The following is a 16,844-nucleotide window of genomic DNA, read 5'->3' as shown; positions in this document are numbered from 1 at the left end:
TGGCAGCTAGTGAAGCTGGAATAACGGGGATTTTATGCTCCCTGAGCATACAAAATCTTTAGTTTGTCGGTTTTAAGTGGCCTTTGAGGTTTGCCTAGCCAGATGCAACTCTTCCAAACCCTAACAGTCTCTTTCTTCTCAATCATGATCATCATTGGGTGGAGTGCATTGCAATAATCAAAGCTTGCCCAATGTCTGCTTTTACATTGTGAAATGGTAAAAGAATCGTATTTATTCTTCAGTTCAAGCAGAAGGATAAGTAGGGTTCTTCTGCCATTTAACATACCGAAGATGCCCTGAATGATATATGACTCTTACTTCAGGATGACAATGGGATACCATCATCAGCTACACCTAAGAACAGATGGTACAGAAGATGTGGGGCATCGTAGTCTCATTCTTCAACAATGTGGTGCTGCCACATACACATCTACAACTTGCCATATAAGGCAGCAATCTGACTATTAAAGGCTGACCCTGATAACAGGAATTACTATTGGTCCTTCCACTTTTTAGATCATCCAGATTAGCAAGTGGAAGAGAAGAGAAAGGGGATATTTTTCATCTATGCTTAGTACTTGGATGGGAGACTATCAATGAATATCAAGAGCTGTGAGAGGTATTTCAGAGGAAGGGACTTGCAAAACTACTTCTGAATATTCCTTGCCTTAGAAAACCCTTTGAAATTCATGGGGTTACCATAAGTCAACAGGCGCTATAAGGCACCATAAGCCAACAGATACTATACTAATACTCTGCCATTCGTACACAAGCTACTCATTAAAATGGGATTCAGGAAATAATAATAATAATAATAATAATAATAATAATCCTTATTTGTACCCCGCTACCATCTCCCCGGTGGCACAGTGGGTTAAAGCGCTGAGCTGCTGAGCTTGTTGACCGAAAGGTCGCAGGTTCGATTCCGGGGAGCGGCGTGAGCTTCCGCTGTCAACCCTAGCTTCTGCCAACCTAGCAATTCGAAAACATGTAAATGTGAGTAGATCAATAGGTACCACTCCGGTGGGAAGGTAATGGCGCTCCATGCAGTCATGCCGGCCACTTGACCTTGGAGATGTCTATGGACAACGCCGGCTCTTCGGCTTAGAAATGGAGATGAGCACCACACCCCAGAGTCAGACATGACTGGACTTAATGTCAGGACAACCTTTAACTTACCATCTCCCCAAGGGACTCAATGCGGCCCAAAGTACATCAAACAAAACATCAATAAACACAACATCAATAAACAATCAATAACATACAATAACATGCGGCCCAAAGTACATCAAACAAAACATCAATAAACACAACATCAATAAACAATCAATAACATACAAATCATATAAATCACATACACAAAAAACAATCAATAGTGACATAAACAATTTTAAAAATGGCCAGGCCAAATGTAATAGATTAAAATTGAAAATATGTTGACGTGAACAAGGTAAAATATAACTAGGATAGGATTTTTCGGAGAGAAATGAAGGAGCACAGTCCATCCTAAGTCAGTATTAAAGTGCATTGTGAGGACATATTGCTGAGAGTTCGTCTTATTCTGGGAAGGTACACTGGAACAACCACGTTTTCAGGCTCCTCCTAAAGACTGCAAATGTTGGGGCATGTCTAACGTCCCTGGGAAGTGAGTTCCAGAGTTGGGGGGCCACCACCGAGAAGGCCCTCTCCCACGTCCCCACCAATCACGCCTCTCCAGATGATCGAAGAGATTGTGTGGATTCTTACACAGAAATGCGATCATGCAGGCAGGTGGGTCCCAAACCATTCAGGGCTTTGTAGGTAAGAACCTGCACCTTGAATTGGGACTGGAAAATGAACGGCAGCCAGTGGAGCTCCTTAAACAGGAGGGTTGACCGCTCCCTGCAAGTAGTGACAATGCTTAAAAGTAATTTAAAACATGTAGTTAACCAATGTAAAAAAAAGTTTTTAAAAGTAAAGTTAAAACAATAAAAGCAGAGCACTTTCTTACAAGTCCTTTTTTTTTAAAAAAACAAACCTTCGGTTGTCAAAAGCTATTACCTATAATACACTATAGTGCATTGCGTGGGGGTTTTAGTTTTAGGGGAACCCTGCCATTCCCCTAAAACCGAGATGCAAGGTTGCTTACAAATGAAAACACAATGAAGTTTCATCATACAGAAACTAGGCATTAGAATGGGAATCAACTAGTGACAATGCTTTAAAGCAATTTAAAACATTTACTTAACAAATGTTAGAAGCAAGTTTTAAAAAGTAAAGTTAGAAACAGTAAAAACAGCACTTTCTTACAAGTCCTTTCTTTTAAAACCTTCAGTTGTCAAAAGCTATTAACTATAGTACACTATAGTGCATTGCGTGGGGGTTTTAGTCTTCTAAAATTAAAAAGCTTGAGTGTGTGAACCTTGTTTTTCAAGGTTAAACTAACTTTTTCTTTCTCTTACATAATGAGACCTGAAGGGATGTCTGGAGTGTTTGATTGAAATTAAACATCACTTTAGCTTTAAACCTAAATATATTCACAATCATGAAGTTTTGGTTTATAAAGCCCCCAGTGGTGCAGAAGGTTAAAGCGCTGAGCTGCTGAGCGTGCTGACCGAGAGGTCGCAGGTTCAAATCTGGCATGAGCTTCCGCTGTCAGAGCCAGCTTCTGCCACCCTAGCAGCTCGAAAACATGCAAATGTGAGTTGTTCAATGGGTATCGCTCTGGTGGGAAAGTAACGGTGCTCCTTGCAGTCATGCTGGCCACATGACCTTGGAGGTATCTACAGACAAGGCCAGCTCTTCAGCTTAGAAATGGAGATGAGCACCAACCCCCAGAGTCGGACACAACTGGACTTAATGTTAGGGGACAACCCTTACCTTTACTTATAAATGTTATTATTGCTAATGGGGTCCTACATTTGAATAAAAAATCATGTTTGAATTACACACTTTTGTCTAAAATTAAGGTAAAGTAAAGGTAAAGGTTTCCCCTGACATTAAGTCTAGTCATGTCCGACTCTGGGGGTTGGTGCTCATTTCCATTTCTAATGGAGGCATTGTCCGTAGACACTTCCAAAGTCATGTGGCTAGCATGACTGCATGGAGCGCCATTATCTTCCCTCAGAAACGGTGCCTGTTGATCTATTCACATTTGCATGTTTTCAAACTGATAGGTTGGCAGGAGCTGAGGCTAACAGCGGGAGCTCACCCCCGCTCCCTGGATTCAAACCACCAACCTTTTGGTCAGCAAGTTCAGCAACTCAGTGGTTTAACCTGCTGTGCCACCAGGGAGGCATGTCTAAAACTACTGATGATAAAAACATGCCCACCACGGCACAATCTGTGGTGGTGGGATTGTGTGGTTTTGTGGGAAAGAGGTTCTGCTGATAGTAGAGTCTCTCAAGTAAAACAGATATTTGCAACTCATTTGAAATCTGATGCTGAAGAAGAGTTCTGTGAATACCACAGAGTTCTGTGAATACCACAGACTCCCAAAGGGATGAACCAATTATTCCAAGAGCATATCAAGCCCAAATGAATTGTCGTAGTTTGGACATATCACAAGATGGCAAGACACATCAGAAAAGACAGTAGGGATAGCAAATAAGGCTTCTTTCCATATAAAAGGGAAGCAAGTAATACAGATAGAATAAAAAAATTCAATTGCAAATTGCTCTGTTTTGGGGTATAACTTTAGTTACATCAGTTAAGATGTTGAATGAGAAGGAAAATGTATTTGAAAGGAGGATTCTTATCTGAAGGAAAATGCCCTAGTTTTATATAGATATATACATCCTAGTTGTCATTTCTACCACCCAACATTGAAGTCCTAAGGCAGTTGCCTCAGTTTGTCTAATGGTAGGGCTAGCCTTGGCCTGAAAGCTAAATAAAACTGCTTTGTGTTTCTTTCCCACCACAGGCATCCTGGAGCAGTTGGCAGACCTCCGAGTCCTGGAGACTCCACTATCTGCATTGGCTCCAACTTGCTTCTAGTGTAGGCAGGCAGCTAGAAGTTGCCAATTTCAGCTTTGCACAATGCCTCAAAATACTTAGCCATGGTAATCCATGCTATAGTTACATCCCGAATAGACTACTGCAATGTGCTCTACATGAGGTTGCTTTTAAAGACTGTCCAGAAGCTCCAAATGGTCCAATAGGTGGCATCCAGGGTACTGGAAGCATACAATCCCCTGTTACACCAGCTCCACTGGCTGCCAATCTGCTACCGAGAATAATTCAAAGTGCTGGCTTTAGCTTATACCCTAAATGGTTCTGGCCCAGATTACCTGTCCAAACGTATCTCTTCCTATGAACCACCTAGGAGATTAAGATCATTGCGGGAGGCCCTGCTCTCAGTCCTGCCACCTTTGCAGGCATGTCTGGTGGAACGCGAGATGAGGCCTTCTCAGTGGTGGCCCCTCGGCTGGGGAACTCCCACCCCAGTGATATTGAGCAGCGCCCTCCTTCCTGGCCTTCAGAAGGAAAGTGAACTATGAACCATTTTGGAAGCTAAGATCGTCCAGAGAGGGCTTGCTCTCAGCCCTGCCTCCTTTAAAGGTGTGACTGGTGGGGACAAGAGACAGGGCCTTCCAGTGGTGGCTTCTCATCTATGAAACATCTTCCCCAACTAAATTAGATTAGCGCCCTCCCTCTTGGCTTTTTTAAAAAAAGGAAAAACATGGCTGTGGAACCAAGCATTTGGGCCATCAGCCTCTGTTTAAAAACTCCAGAGAAAGAGACTCCACCACACTCCAAAGAGGCATATTCCACTGTCCTAGGGCTCTAGCTGTCAAGGAGTTCTTCCCAATGGTTAAGTAGAATCTCTTTTCCTGCCCCGGGCTCTTCCAATACTTGCCTAGGAGCTCTGTACACATGATGTCTTCTTGTTTTGAAGGCGGAATGCAACAGGATTTGTAGTAATGTGCATGTATCTGCATAACTTTTTCTCTGAACAGACTTGGGGCTGGTGAGGACATGTTTTTGACCTTCCCACAGCTGTCCTCTAAATCTGACAAGAACAAACTGTACTTTTGTCTGGAACTGTTCCATGAGATATGTCTCTACGTTGATGTCTCTCTTTGCCTCTTTCAGTCTGCGTTGCCCTGCTAGTTAATACACCTGGGCGACAGGCCCTGTCTGTTTCTATTAATCTGGCTGCAACAATGTCGAAAAGGAGCACTGTTTCTAACGGGGGGAAGCAATGTGTTATCTTGGTAGAATCAAGGTACTGGCATCCTTTAGGCTCAAAGCGTTTCAGTGGGTGCACATCTGAGATTTTAGGACAGTGTTGCTCTTCTTGTAAACAGGCTGGAAATATAGACGTTCTGGGGGCTTGAGTTGTATCTTCATCTCCTAGTTGAGCAAGTGTGTTTTTTCTCTCCTTGCTCCAAATCTGTCTTTCTCTCTCTCTCCTTCCTGTAGGCTCTACTCACTTCAGGCGAGCATCGCTCACCTTTATTTTTTCTTTCCTGGTGAAGACGAAACCACTGTTCCCATTCTGCCTTTCAAAAAGTTTTTTTTAAATATCAGAAACCCACTGGTGTTGTGGAGGAAGTGATTTGTTCAGGAAAAGGAGGACAAACCATCATAAAGCTGTATTGTCGAAGGCTTTCATGGCTGGAATCACTGGGTTGTAGGTTTTTCGGGCTGTGAGGTCACAACCTCTGAGGATGCTTGCCACAGATGCAGGCAAAACATCAGACAAGAATGCCTCTAGAACAGTGGTTCTCAATCTGGGGTCCCCAGATGTTTTTGTCCTTCAACTCCCAGAAATCCTAACAGCTGGTAAACTGGCCGGTGATGCAGTGGGTTAAACCCCTGTGCCGGCAGGACTGAAGACCAACAGGTCGCAGGTTCAAATCTGGGGAGAGCGCGGATGAGCTCCCTCAAACAGCTCCAGCTTTCCATGTGGGGACATGAGAGAAGTCTCCCACAAGGGTGGTAAAACATCAAAACATCCGGGTGTCCCCTGGACAATGTCTTTGCAGACGGCCAATTCTCTCACACCAGAAGCAACTTGCAGTTTCTCATGTCGCTCCTGTTACGACAAAAAAAGTGAAATTGACACTAGAATAGCAAGGTCTCCCTTTTGTGCTTAGCTAGTTTATTTGGTAGTCTTTTGCCTATGCTCATAACCATCTTATATGGCTTCAATCAGTTTTAATCCTGCATTTTGTTGTTGTTGTTCATTCGTTCAGTTGTTTCAGTTGTTTCCGACTCTTTGTGACCTCATGGACCAGCCCACACCAGAACTCCCTCTCAACCGTCACCACCCCCAACTCCTTCAAGATCAATCCAGTCACTTCAAGGATCCCATCCATCCATCTTGCCCTTGGTCGGCCCCTCTTCCTCTTCCTGCATTTTAACTAGTTTTAATTGTTGCTAATTTCATCCAAGTGTGTGCTAAATCAGTCAGCTGTTGTTAATCTTATTAACCCTGCATATTTTGTACACTTACAGAGCAATAAGAGTCTTTGGACAATAATAAAATGTTCAATGTATTGTCGAAGGCTTTCATGGCCGGAATCACTGGGTTGTTGTAGGTTTTTTCGGGCTATATGGCCATGTTCTAGAGCAGTGGTTCTCAACCTGGGGTCCCCAGATGTTTTTGGCCTTCAACTCCCAGAAATCCTAACAGCTGGTAAACTGGCTGGGATTTCTGGGAGTTGTAGGCCAAAACACCTGGGGATCCACAGGTTGAGAACCACTGTTCTAGAGGCATTCTCTCCTGACCTTTCACCCGCATCTATGGCATGCATCCTCAGGCCTCACTACCTCTGAGGATGCTTGTCATAGATGCAGGCGAAACGTCAGGAGAGAATGCCTCTAGAACATGGCCATATAGTCTGAAAAAACCTACAACAACACATAATAAAATGTTGTTGTTTATCTTGTGATTTCTGGCTACACAGTATTTTTAGATTGTTTTTCATACTTGTGAATTTGTGAAGATAAGGTTTGAAAGACTGTGCTATTGAGATACCAGAACTGGAGAAAAAGCTGAGCTCGATTCTGGCTCAAAAATTGGGGCAATAGAAGGGTGTTTATTTGTTTGTTTGTTTATTACATTTCTATCCCACAAGGGGACTCACCATTCCAAGAGGAGGAAGATAAAGAACACAAATACTAGGACTAGAACTCCCAGAATCCTCCAACCAACATGACTAGAACCCATGTTGACTTCTATGAGCCATTGCCCAAAAGCTCCCAATACATTTCCAGGCAAACACATGCATGGTTAGTTTAATTTGCGTTTTAGTTTAATTTGAATAATTGCATTAGATTGCAAAACTGTGTGTTTTGGCTCAAACTGTTGGTTACCTTGGCAGGGGTAATTGACTAAATGAGAGAATGTCTTTCACATGCTGAGGTGGAAGTATGTAGACAATATTCTTTTTCAGGACGTAGGTATACTCGCAGAATTGCCTAGTGGGCAAAAAAAGCCAGATGCCAATGGAAAACAGTGTGATATTGGTAGAAAGTTTCAGAGTTTTTGTTGCAGTTTCTAGGGTATGTGTAGATGAAATGACAAGAAGTAGTTCAATTAATTCACATCTTTAGGTCTAGCCCTCTATGCAGATTTCAGGCAGCATATGTCAGGAGGTGGCACTAAAGTTATGGAGGAGAGACTTGTGCGTCAAAGAACCCCAAATTTACATTGCTACCTTCATGAATGTTGGAGGTTGTGGCTCCATTGCCAATATTGAAGAAAGTGTGGTTATTGTTTGGTGCATGGAACAAGGTGAACTCTCAGAGTTTTCAAACCAGACAGGAATGTATGTGCATGTATGTATGCCAGCCCTGGATGCTTTGGGGTGGGGGGGGTGGGGGGTATCTATTGAGGATTTCCCACGTTCCCCCAGGAATGCTTATACTGCAGTAAAATGCATGTTAGTGATCATCAAAAGCAGAAAGTAGAAAGATGGACATAACATTGTTGGAATTTCATCTGGCAAGGAGTAATGGGATAAAATTAGTATGGTAGTCAAGCTCTGAAACTTGACGGCAGCAAAATAAACTCACTTAACAAAATCACTACTATTCTTCCAAGCTCAGTTTCACAACTGCATCCTTGAGATAATGGTCTGGATCTAATTGCTTGTCCCATTTTGATTAGACCATTAAATCAGCTGATGAATAGTGGGTAAACAGTTAGGCACCTCCTTCTGATTAAATAGACCTATGTTACTCAGGACTAGTACCAACTGGATTCAGGCCAAAGTTGCCCCACCAAATAGAGTCATTGTATTACTCCTTTGCGAGATAATCTGGTCTCCACTTTCCAAAATCATATGCTTTTGAATAGCTCTCTCTGGTGGATTCTGGGTGTTGCAGTTTAACATATCTGGAGGGCATGAGGGCAAAACAGACTGTTCTAACTGGAGATGGCATATTGTTTCTACGAGAGTTGAATGAAAAGTAATGCCTCCACCTTTGTTACTTGGGTTTGGATGGGAATATTTTAATAAATCAAATGCAGAAATAATCCTTAGAATGTGCTCTTTAACTACCACTATTCATTTTTCCACATAATCACTAGATAATTGGATACATTTCTGCCAACAATGAACAAATTTTCTGAAGCCGTCATGAAAGAAGTCGACACTCTGTTTCTGCAACTAGCGTCTCACAGTTCTCTCAACGTCTTCATCAGAAGCATAATGATGTCCCTGCAGATCTTCTTTCATTATTGAGAACAGATGGAAGTCAGATGGTGTTAAATCTGGACAGTATGGAGGATGTCGTATGGTGGTGAGATCCAGTCTCTGAAGTTTCAAGTCTGTGCGCTTTCATTTCAGGCGTCAGCATCCTGGGTACCCATCGTGCACAGATCTTCCGATAACCAAACAAAGCAATAATGTGACCCAGAGATTCTTGTGAAATGCCAATTGTGCTTGAAATTTCTCTCTGAGTGATATGACGATCGTCCTGAATCAATCTGTCAACCTTTTCCTTGTGGTTGACAGACTCGGTAGTTGCTGTCACAGGACATCCAACTCTTTGTTTGTCACACAAGTCAGATGATCCCACCTCAACATCTTTAAACTTACTCGCCCAACGACAAACAGTACTCACATCAACACAATCACCATAAACAGCTTGCACGTTGCTTAAGTCGCATTGACTGACTGTCTGCGCAGAGTTCCATAATTTGCACTTTAACAACACAACCATCCAATGCTAAGGCTTCCTGCCAAAATGGAACTGTAGAGGAGAGTCTACTGAACAAGCCAGTACCTGCCACATACCAGTACTACTATCTGTTGAGGAGTTACAAAGGTGGAGGCATTACTTTTCATTCAACCCTCATATTTCTATCATAGTGTGTGCTTTATCAAACACCCCCCTTAAAGGAGGAGAAGGAGAAAGTTGAGGAGGGTGAGACAGCTGCCATTTTGGTATTTCAATCCAAGTCCCAGATTATAAGAGTTCAACAGTTTCACCTATAGAGGTTGTAAATCTTCTTTAATTTGCTGTTCAAAAGGGGGGAAATGGTTAGTGACATAATCGAGATTACATTGTATATTGGAAATTCAATGTATTGAATTCAGGGAATACCAATAATAATAACAATTATTATTATTATTATTATTATTATTATTATTATTATTACCCTGCCACCATCTCCCCGATGGGGACTCGGAGCGACTTACATGAGGCCAAGCCCAAACAACAAATTACAACAGAGTAAAACCGAAAACGCAAACCGAAAACGCGAACAATAAACAATAACATATTACATAAAACACATTGTGATCCGTATGTCTCTTTGGCTTGCAGTGTTTAATTGCCAAGGGCCAATAGTTTGCTGCCTGTAGTAGAATATGAAGTGTACTCCACACTTCCAGTAAATCCTTGTAGCACTGAAAGCAAGCCAAGTTATTTTGTGACACCTGAAGGAGGAAGACAGAGTCCAAGAAGTACCCGGATGGCTTTTAGGAACCGTTGATTTTAGAATTTCATGGTTTTATGCTAATATATAGATTTTAATGTCAAATATTTGGTTTTGTTGTGTACTGTTTTTAATGTTTGTATTGTTTGTATTTTAATAAATACCATTACCCGCCTTGGGCCTTTGAGTGGGGAAAGTTGGGATAAAACATTGCCTAAATAACTAAGTATTTCTTTTTCAAAAGTACATTTTTCTGCTCTTTCATAGCATACAAAATGAGCCATTTGAGGCAGTCACATCCCCAGGAGTATCCCTGACTAAGGATATAAATCCTCAACCTATCCATCCTCGCATGCAAGGATAAATAATTAAAGCAGCTTTCTTTCTTCTGTGAGAAAAAAAATTACACTGCAGCATTCTTCCCATATCTGATACTCCGAAAGTGTTGTACAGAAATTATTTTGTGTAAAAAGTCACATTTTTCATACAAATATTGTGCTTTCTGTGCAGAAAGCAGGTTTTCAGTACAGGAGGCAGTGTTTTCTATTTTGAATGTCTATTTATCTGTCTCCATAGAATAATTCCTTCACAACACTTCCAGGCAATCAAATATTGGAAGAATACTGTAGAGGAGAGAAAAAAGTTAATTATTCATCTTTACATGTGAGACGTTGACAACCTGAAGAATACGGCACACAAATTCACGGTTCTATTATCCTTCCTGATGGGATTTCCTGACACCAATTTTTCAACCTAGGGAAAAATAATTAGAAATATTCTTCCCATCCCTAATCCTCATTAGCTGCAATGATGAACACCAAGAATTCTGATTGAGGTGAATTTCTTTTTAGCTCATCAGTCTCTTTTGCATGGGGTTGGGGGCATGAGAATGACATTCATCATTGGCTTTTCAAATTAGTAGTATCTGGGCTTAAACATCCCAAAGACACCAGATTCAACCTGATTTTGGAAGCTAAGCAAGGACAACCCAGGTTAATAATTGAATGAGATACTGCCAGTGAATAACTTGTTGTATTTATTTTATTTATTTACTATATTTATACCCCGCCCTTCTCACCTCAAAGGGGACTCAGAGTAATAATAATAATAATAATAATAATAATAATAATAATAGTTATTATTATTATTGGGTTGTTGTAGGTTTTTTCAGGCTACATGGCCATGTTCTAGAGGCATTCTCTCCTGACATTTCACCTGCATCTATGCAAGCATCTTCAGAGGTAGTGAGGTTTGTTGGAACTAGGAAAATTGCATTTATATATCTGTGGAATGACTAGGGTGGGACAAAGAACTCTTGTTTGCTGGAGCTAGGTGTGAATGTTTTAACTGACCACCTTGATTAGCATTTGATGGCCTGGCAGTTTTTTGTGTGTGGCTTGTTAGTGCCTGGGGGAATCTTTTGTTGAGGGATGATTAGCTGTCCCTGATTGTTTCCTCTCTGTTGTTTTGCTGTTGCAATTTTAGAGTTTTTTAAATACTGGTAGCCAGATATTGTTCATTTTCATGGTTTCCTTCTTTCTGTTGAAATGGTCCACATGCTTGTGGATTTCAATGGCTTCTCTGTGTAGTCTGACATGGTGGTTGTTAGAGTGGTCCAGCATTTCTGTGTTCTCAAATAATATGCTGTGTCCAGGCTAATCAAGGTGGTCAGTTGAAACATTCACACCTAGCTCCAGCAGACAAGAGTTCTTTGTCCCACCCTGGTTATTCCACAGATATATAAAACGATTTTAACAGATTAGAGAGATGGGCCAAAACTAACCAAATGAAGATCAACAGGGACAAATGCACAATAGTCCACTTAGGCAGAAAAAATGAAATGTGAAGATACATAATGGGGGACACCTGGCTCAACAGCAGGATGTGTGAAAAAGTCTTGGAGTCCTCGTGGACAACAAGTTAAACATGACCCAACTATGTCATGCGGCAGCTAAAAGGCCAATGAGACTTTGGCCTACATGAACAGGAGTATAGTGTCTAGATCCAGGGAATGCATGCTACCTCTCTAATCTGCCTTAGTCAGACTACACTTGGAATACTGTGTCCAATTCTGGGCACCACAATGCCCAGAATTGGGAGATGTGGAATGTGTCCAGAGGAGGTGACTAAAACGATCAAGGGTCTGGAGAACAAGCCCTGTGAGGAACGGCTTAAAGAGCTGGGCATGTTGAGCCTGCAGAAGAGAAGGCTGAGAGGAGACATGATGGCCATGTATAATATTTGAGGGGAAGTCATAGGGAGGAGGGAGCAAGCTTGTTTTTCACTGCCCTGGAGACTAGAACGCGGAACAATGCCTTCAAACTACAAGAAAGGATATTCCATCTGAACATTAGGAAGAACTTCCTGACTGTGAGAGCCGTTCAGCAGTGGAACTCTCTGCCTCGGAGTGTGGTGGAGGCTCCTTTTTTGGAAGCTTTTAAACAGAGGCTGGATGGCCAAACTTGTTTTCTGGTGCCCTGGAGACTCGGATGTGGAACAATGGTTTCAAACTACAAGAAAGGGTTGAACATTAGGAGGAACTTCTTAATGGTGAGAGCTGTTCAGCAGTGGAATTCTCTGACCTGGAGTGTGGTGGAGGCTCCTTCTTTGGAGCCTTTTAATCAGAGGCTGGATGGCCATCTGTCAGGGGTGCTTTGAATGTGATTTTCCTGCTTCTTGACAAGGGGTTGGACTGGATAGCATATGAGGTCTCTTCCTTTCACCCTTCTCTTCCAATTCTATGACTCTATATACAGTAGAGTCTCACTTATCCAACATAAACGGGCCAGCAGAACACTGGATAAGCCAAAATGTTGGATAATAAGGAGGGATTATAGAAAAGCCTATAAAATGTCATATTACGTTATGATTTTACAAAATAAGCACCAAAAACATCATGTTTTACAACAAACTGACAGAAAAAGCAGTTCAATACATGGCAACATTCTGCAGTAATTATGTATTTGCGAATTTAGCACTGAAACATGGCAATATATTGAAACAGCTGTGGATCTGGGTGGTAGTCAGACTGCGTTGGATAATACAGAACATTGGATGAGCAAAGGTTGGGTAAGCAAGACTCTATTGTACTCCGCAAAAACAAAAATCAGCCTGTTTAGCAACCCTTGCAAATGCTGATTTATTATCAGTAAATGTTTGGTTTTTATACCTATTTAGTATAATTAAATACCCGGTGACACAAAAGTTTATCAGGTGGAAAGGGGTTGTGAGTAGAAAAAGTTTAAGAAGCCCTGGTATATAGCTTGCTGCTGCCACATAGCGGGGCTTTTGGAGTATGACAATTCAAACATATTACATTTAAATTTGAAGACATGTGGGAAAAAAATAAAGGAAATGTGATAGGCCTGGACTGGCTAATGTCACCTACTCATGTACGTACCTCTCATCACTTTATGAACTATATGGGAAACAGAAGACTCAGACCTGGATGCATTCAAAGTAAGAACAGCTCCTTCCAAAGAAGTTGGTTTATGGCCATGACAGCTGATGCAAGAACAAAAACCAATTAGTCATAAAGGTGTTGCCACATTCCTTTTTTTTCCCTCTCCTCTCCTTCCTTCTCTTCATACAGCAAGAGATCAACACAACTACTTTTTTGAAAACTACAATGGGACATATTAATCATAACTGCCAAGGAAGATAGCCCAGATGAATCTAACATGGATAAGCACGAAATCAAGACTCGGCACTTCACATGTTGATACGTTTTTGATTTGTTTTATTGTTCTATGCATTTTCATTGTCCATATGTCCAAATATTTAAACTGTTATATAGTTGATGGGGTGTGTTTTTATTGTTATTGTTTGTGTGGCATTGAATTATTGCTGGAGTTTGTAAGCTGCTTTGAGTCCCCTACGGTGTGAGAAAGGCAGGGTATAAATGAAGTAAGTAAATAAATAACATCTGCCATAACTCAAATGGGTATTAAGAGATTCAGACTGTATCTACACTGTAGAATCAATGCAGAACAACATCACTTCAATTGTCATGGCTCAATGGTATGCAATCCTGGGATTTGTAGTTCAATGAAGCAGTGGCACTTTTTGACAGAGAAGGTTAAAGACCAGCTAAAACTACAACTCTCATACATAGCATGGAGCCATGGCAGTTGAAGTGGTGTCAAACTTGCATTAATTCTCCAGTGTTGATGAACCCTATGCTGAGTCAGGTTGCTTACTTACTTAGGCAACCCTTCATTCTCTGAGTAAGATTATCCTCCAAGTGCAGTGTCCTGGCAGTGGGTACGTAGGTGACTATGTTCTCGACCCGCATGTTCCCTGCTGTGAGGGCATCGGTTTCCAGGTGGAAGACGGTTTCGGTTGGGGTTAGCTTGGCACTTCTTCCTCTTGGCACATTTCTTTCTTTCGTCCTCCATTCAAGCTTTCTTCAAATTCTACAGAACTGCTGGCTACAGCTGATCTCCAGCTGGTGTATTCAAGGGCCAGGGCTTCCCAGTTCTCGGTGTCTATGCCACAGTTTTTAAGGTTGCCTTTGAGCCCATCTTTAAATATCTTTTCCTGTCCTCCAACATTCCGTTTACCATTCTTGAGTTCAGAGTAACTACTTTGAGAGACGGTGATTGGACATTTGGACAACGTGGCCGGAAGTGTTGATGGCGGAGGACCATCGCTTCAATGCTAGTGGTATTTGCTTCTTCCAGCACACTGACATTTGTCCGCCTGTCTTTGTCTGCCTGTCCAAGAGATTTGCAGGATTTTTTGGAGGCAACGCTGATGGAATCGTTCCAGGAGTTGCTTGTGATGTCTGTAGACAGTCCACGTTTCACAGGCATATAGCAGGGTTGGGAGGACAATAGCTTTATAAACAAGCACCTTGGTATCCCTAAGGATGTCCCGGTCCTCAGACACTCTCTGTTTCATTCGGAAAAATGCCGCACTCGCAGAGCATTGTATTACAGGCGGTGTTGTATTTCAGTGTCAATGTTGACTTTTATGGAGACGTGGCTGCCAAGGTAGTGGAAATAGTCAACATTTTCTAATGTTATACCATTAAGCTGTACTTCTGGCATTGCAGAGGATTGGCTGGTGCCTGCTGGAAGGGCACTTTGGTTTTCTCGATGCTTAATGACAGGCCGAGCTTCTCGTATGCTTCTGCAATGGTGTTTAGAGTGGCTTGTAAGTCTTCTGCTGAATGCGCACAGATGATGTTGTTATCAGCATATTGGAGTTCTATAACAGATGTTGTGACCTTGGTTTTGGCTTTCAGTTTGCTGAGGTTCAATAGCTTGCCATCTGTCCAATAGATGATTTCTACTCTGGTGGGAAGCTTCCCATCAACAAGAAGAAGTATTATAGTGATGAAGATGGAGAATAAAGTTGGGGCAATAACACATCCCTGTTTGACACTTGATTCCACTTTAAATGGGTCACTTTGGGAGCCATTGCTGCCCAAGACTGTTGCCATCATGTCATCGTGGAGGTCCCGCAGGATGTTCACAAATTCCAAGTGAGTCTTCCAAGTGAGTCAGTTTAATTCTTTTTTAATTCATGCCTTAAAACAGGGATGGGCAAGTGTTATTTCCCATTGTTCCTCACCCTTGGCTATGGAAGTTCAGAATTAAGAGCTGTTTCTTGGAGCATATTCCCATGTCTATATGGTATGATCATTATATCCATAGGGATATGTTCCAAGAAAAACATTTCACCTCATTTTCTGTCCCTGTGAGAATAGGATTTTGAAAAATGTGGAAACAAGGATTGGGGATAAAGCTTCAGTGCAGACACCTTTTTCCTATGATAATATCTCTTTTAGGAGTGGATTTCCCTGGCGAAGGGTAGATTCTCTCACTTCCTGTTGCCTCATCCCCATCTTCAACTATGAGCTGTCTGTAACTTGGGGACTGCCTGTAAAGTGCCTTGAAATGCATTATATGGCCGTGTAGATGAAGCCCCCAATCTCAAGAGGTGAACTTGGCAATCTTGCCTATTTCACAGGGTTTTGGTCAGGATACAGTGCAGATATCTACAGGCCCTTCCAGACAGGCCCTATATCCCAGGATCTGATCCCAGGTTTTCTGTTTATAACAACAACAACAACAACAACAACAACAACAACACTTCATTTATATTTTGCCCTATCTCCCAGGAGGGATTCAGGGTGGATTCCAAACATAAAAGGCAAACATTCAATGCCTGGACCCAACAACAATACACCCATAATAATTATCCCAGATTATGTGGCAGTGCAGACTCATATAATCCAGTTTAAAGCAGAAAACCTGGGATCAGATCGTAGGATATAGGGCCTGTTTAGAAGGGCCCTAAATCTACACACAAACAGATTTCTTATTATCTTTATTCACCCTATTGTAAATTCAAACTTTGTTTAATTTCATAAAGATCAGAACAAAGGACTGGTTGCAGAGCGTTCCTATGGGAATTGTTTTCCATTTAGCCATCTGTGTTTATAGCCCAGTTCAGCTGTTTTGCTATTTTAAAATGCGCATATGTGCCGAAGCAGTCCAAAACAGCGTATAGCAACCAAGTCCTGTGTTTTCATTGAGTGCAGAGATATACAGTGATGCAAATATGCAGATTTTTTGGCCGAAATCAGACTCTTCTCAACACATGTTTTTCAGCTGTTCGTCCAAATCAGCATGCATTATCATTATCCAGTCTACGAGTTGGATAATGTGATTTTAATGCTTTTATTAGGTGTTTTAATTCTTATATTTCATGTTTTAAATGTCTGTTTATTGTATCTTATGATGAATTGTTCCATTGATTTTAGATTTTATTCTATGGTGTTGATTGTGCAGACTCTATGGCATCGATTGTGATTTGTGTACGTTTGTAAGGCACAGTATTTTGCCACTATTTCTGTGTAAAACACTCTGAGTCCCACCGGGGTGAGAAAAGTGGTATATAAATACTGTAAATAGATAAATAAATTTAGCCACCCCTCCATTTATCCCAGTATCTTCCATGT

This window comes from Anolis sagrei, chromosome 6 (genome assembly GCF_037176765.1).
Source record: "Anolis sagrei isolate rAnoSag1 chromosome 6, rAnoSag1.mat, whole genome shotgun sequence".
NCBI classification, from domain to species: domain Eukaryota; kingdom Metazoa; phylum Chordata; class Lepidosauria; order Squamata; family Dactyloidae; genus Anolis; species Anolis sagrei.
Note: the sequence above shows the minus strand (reverse complement) of the source record.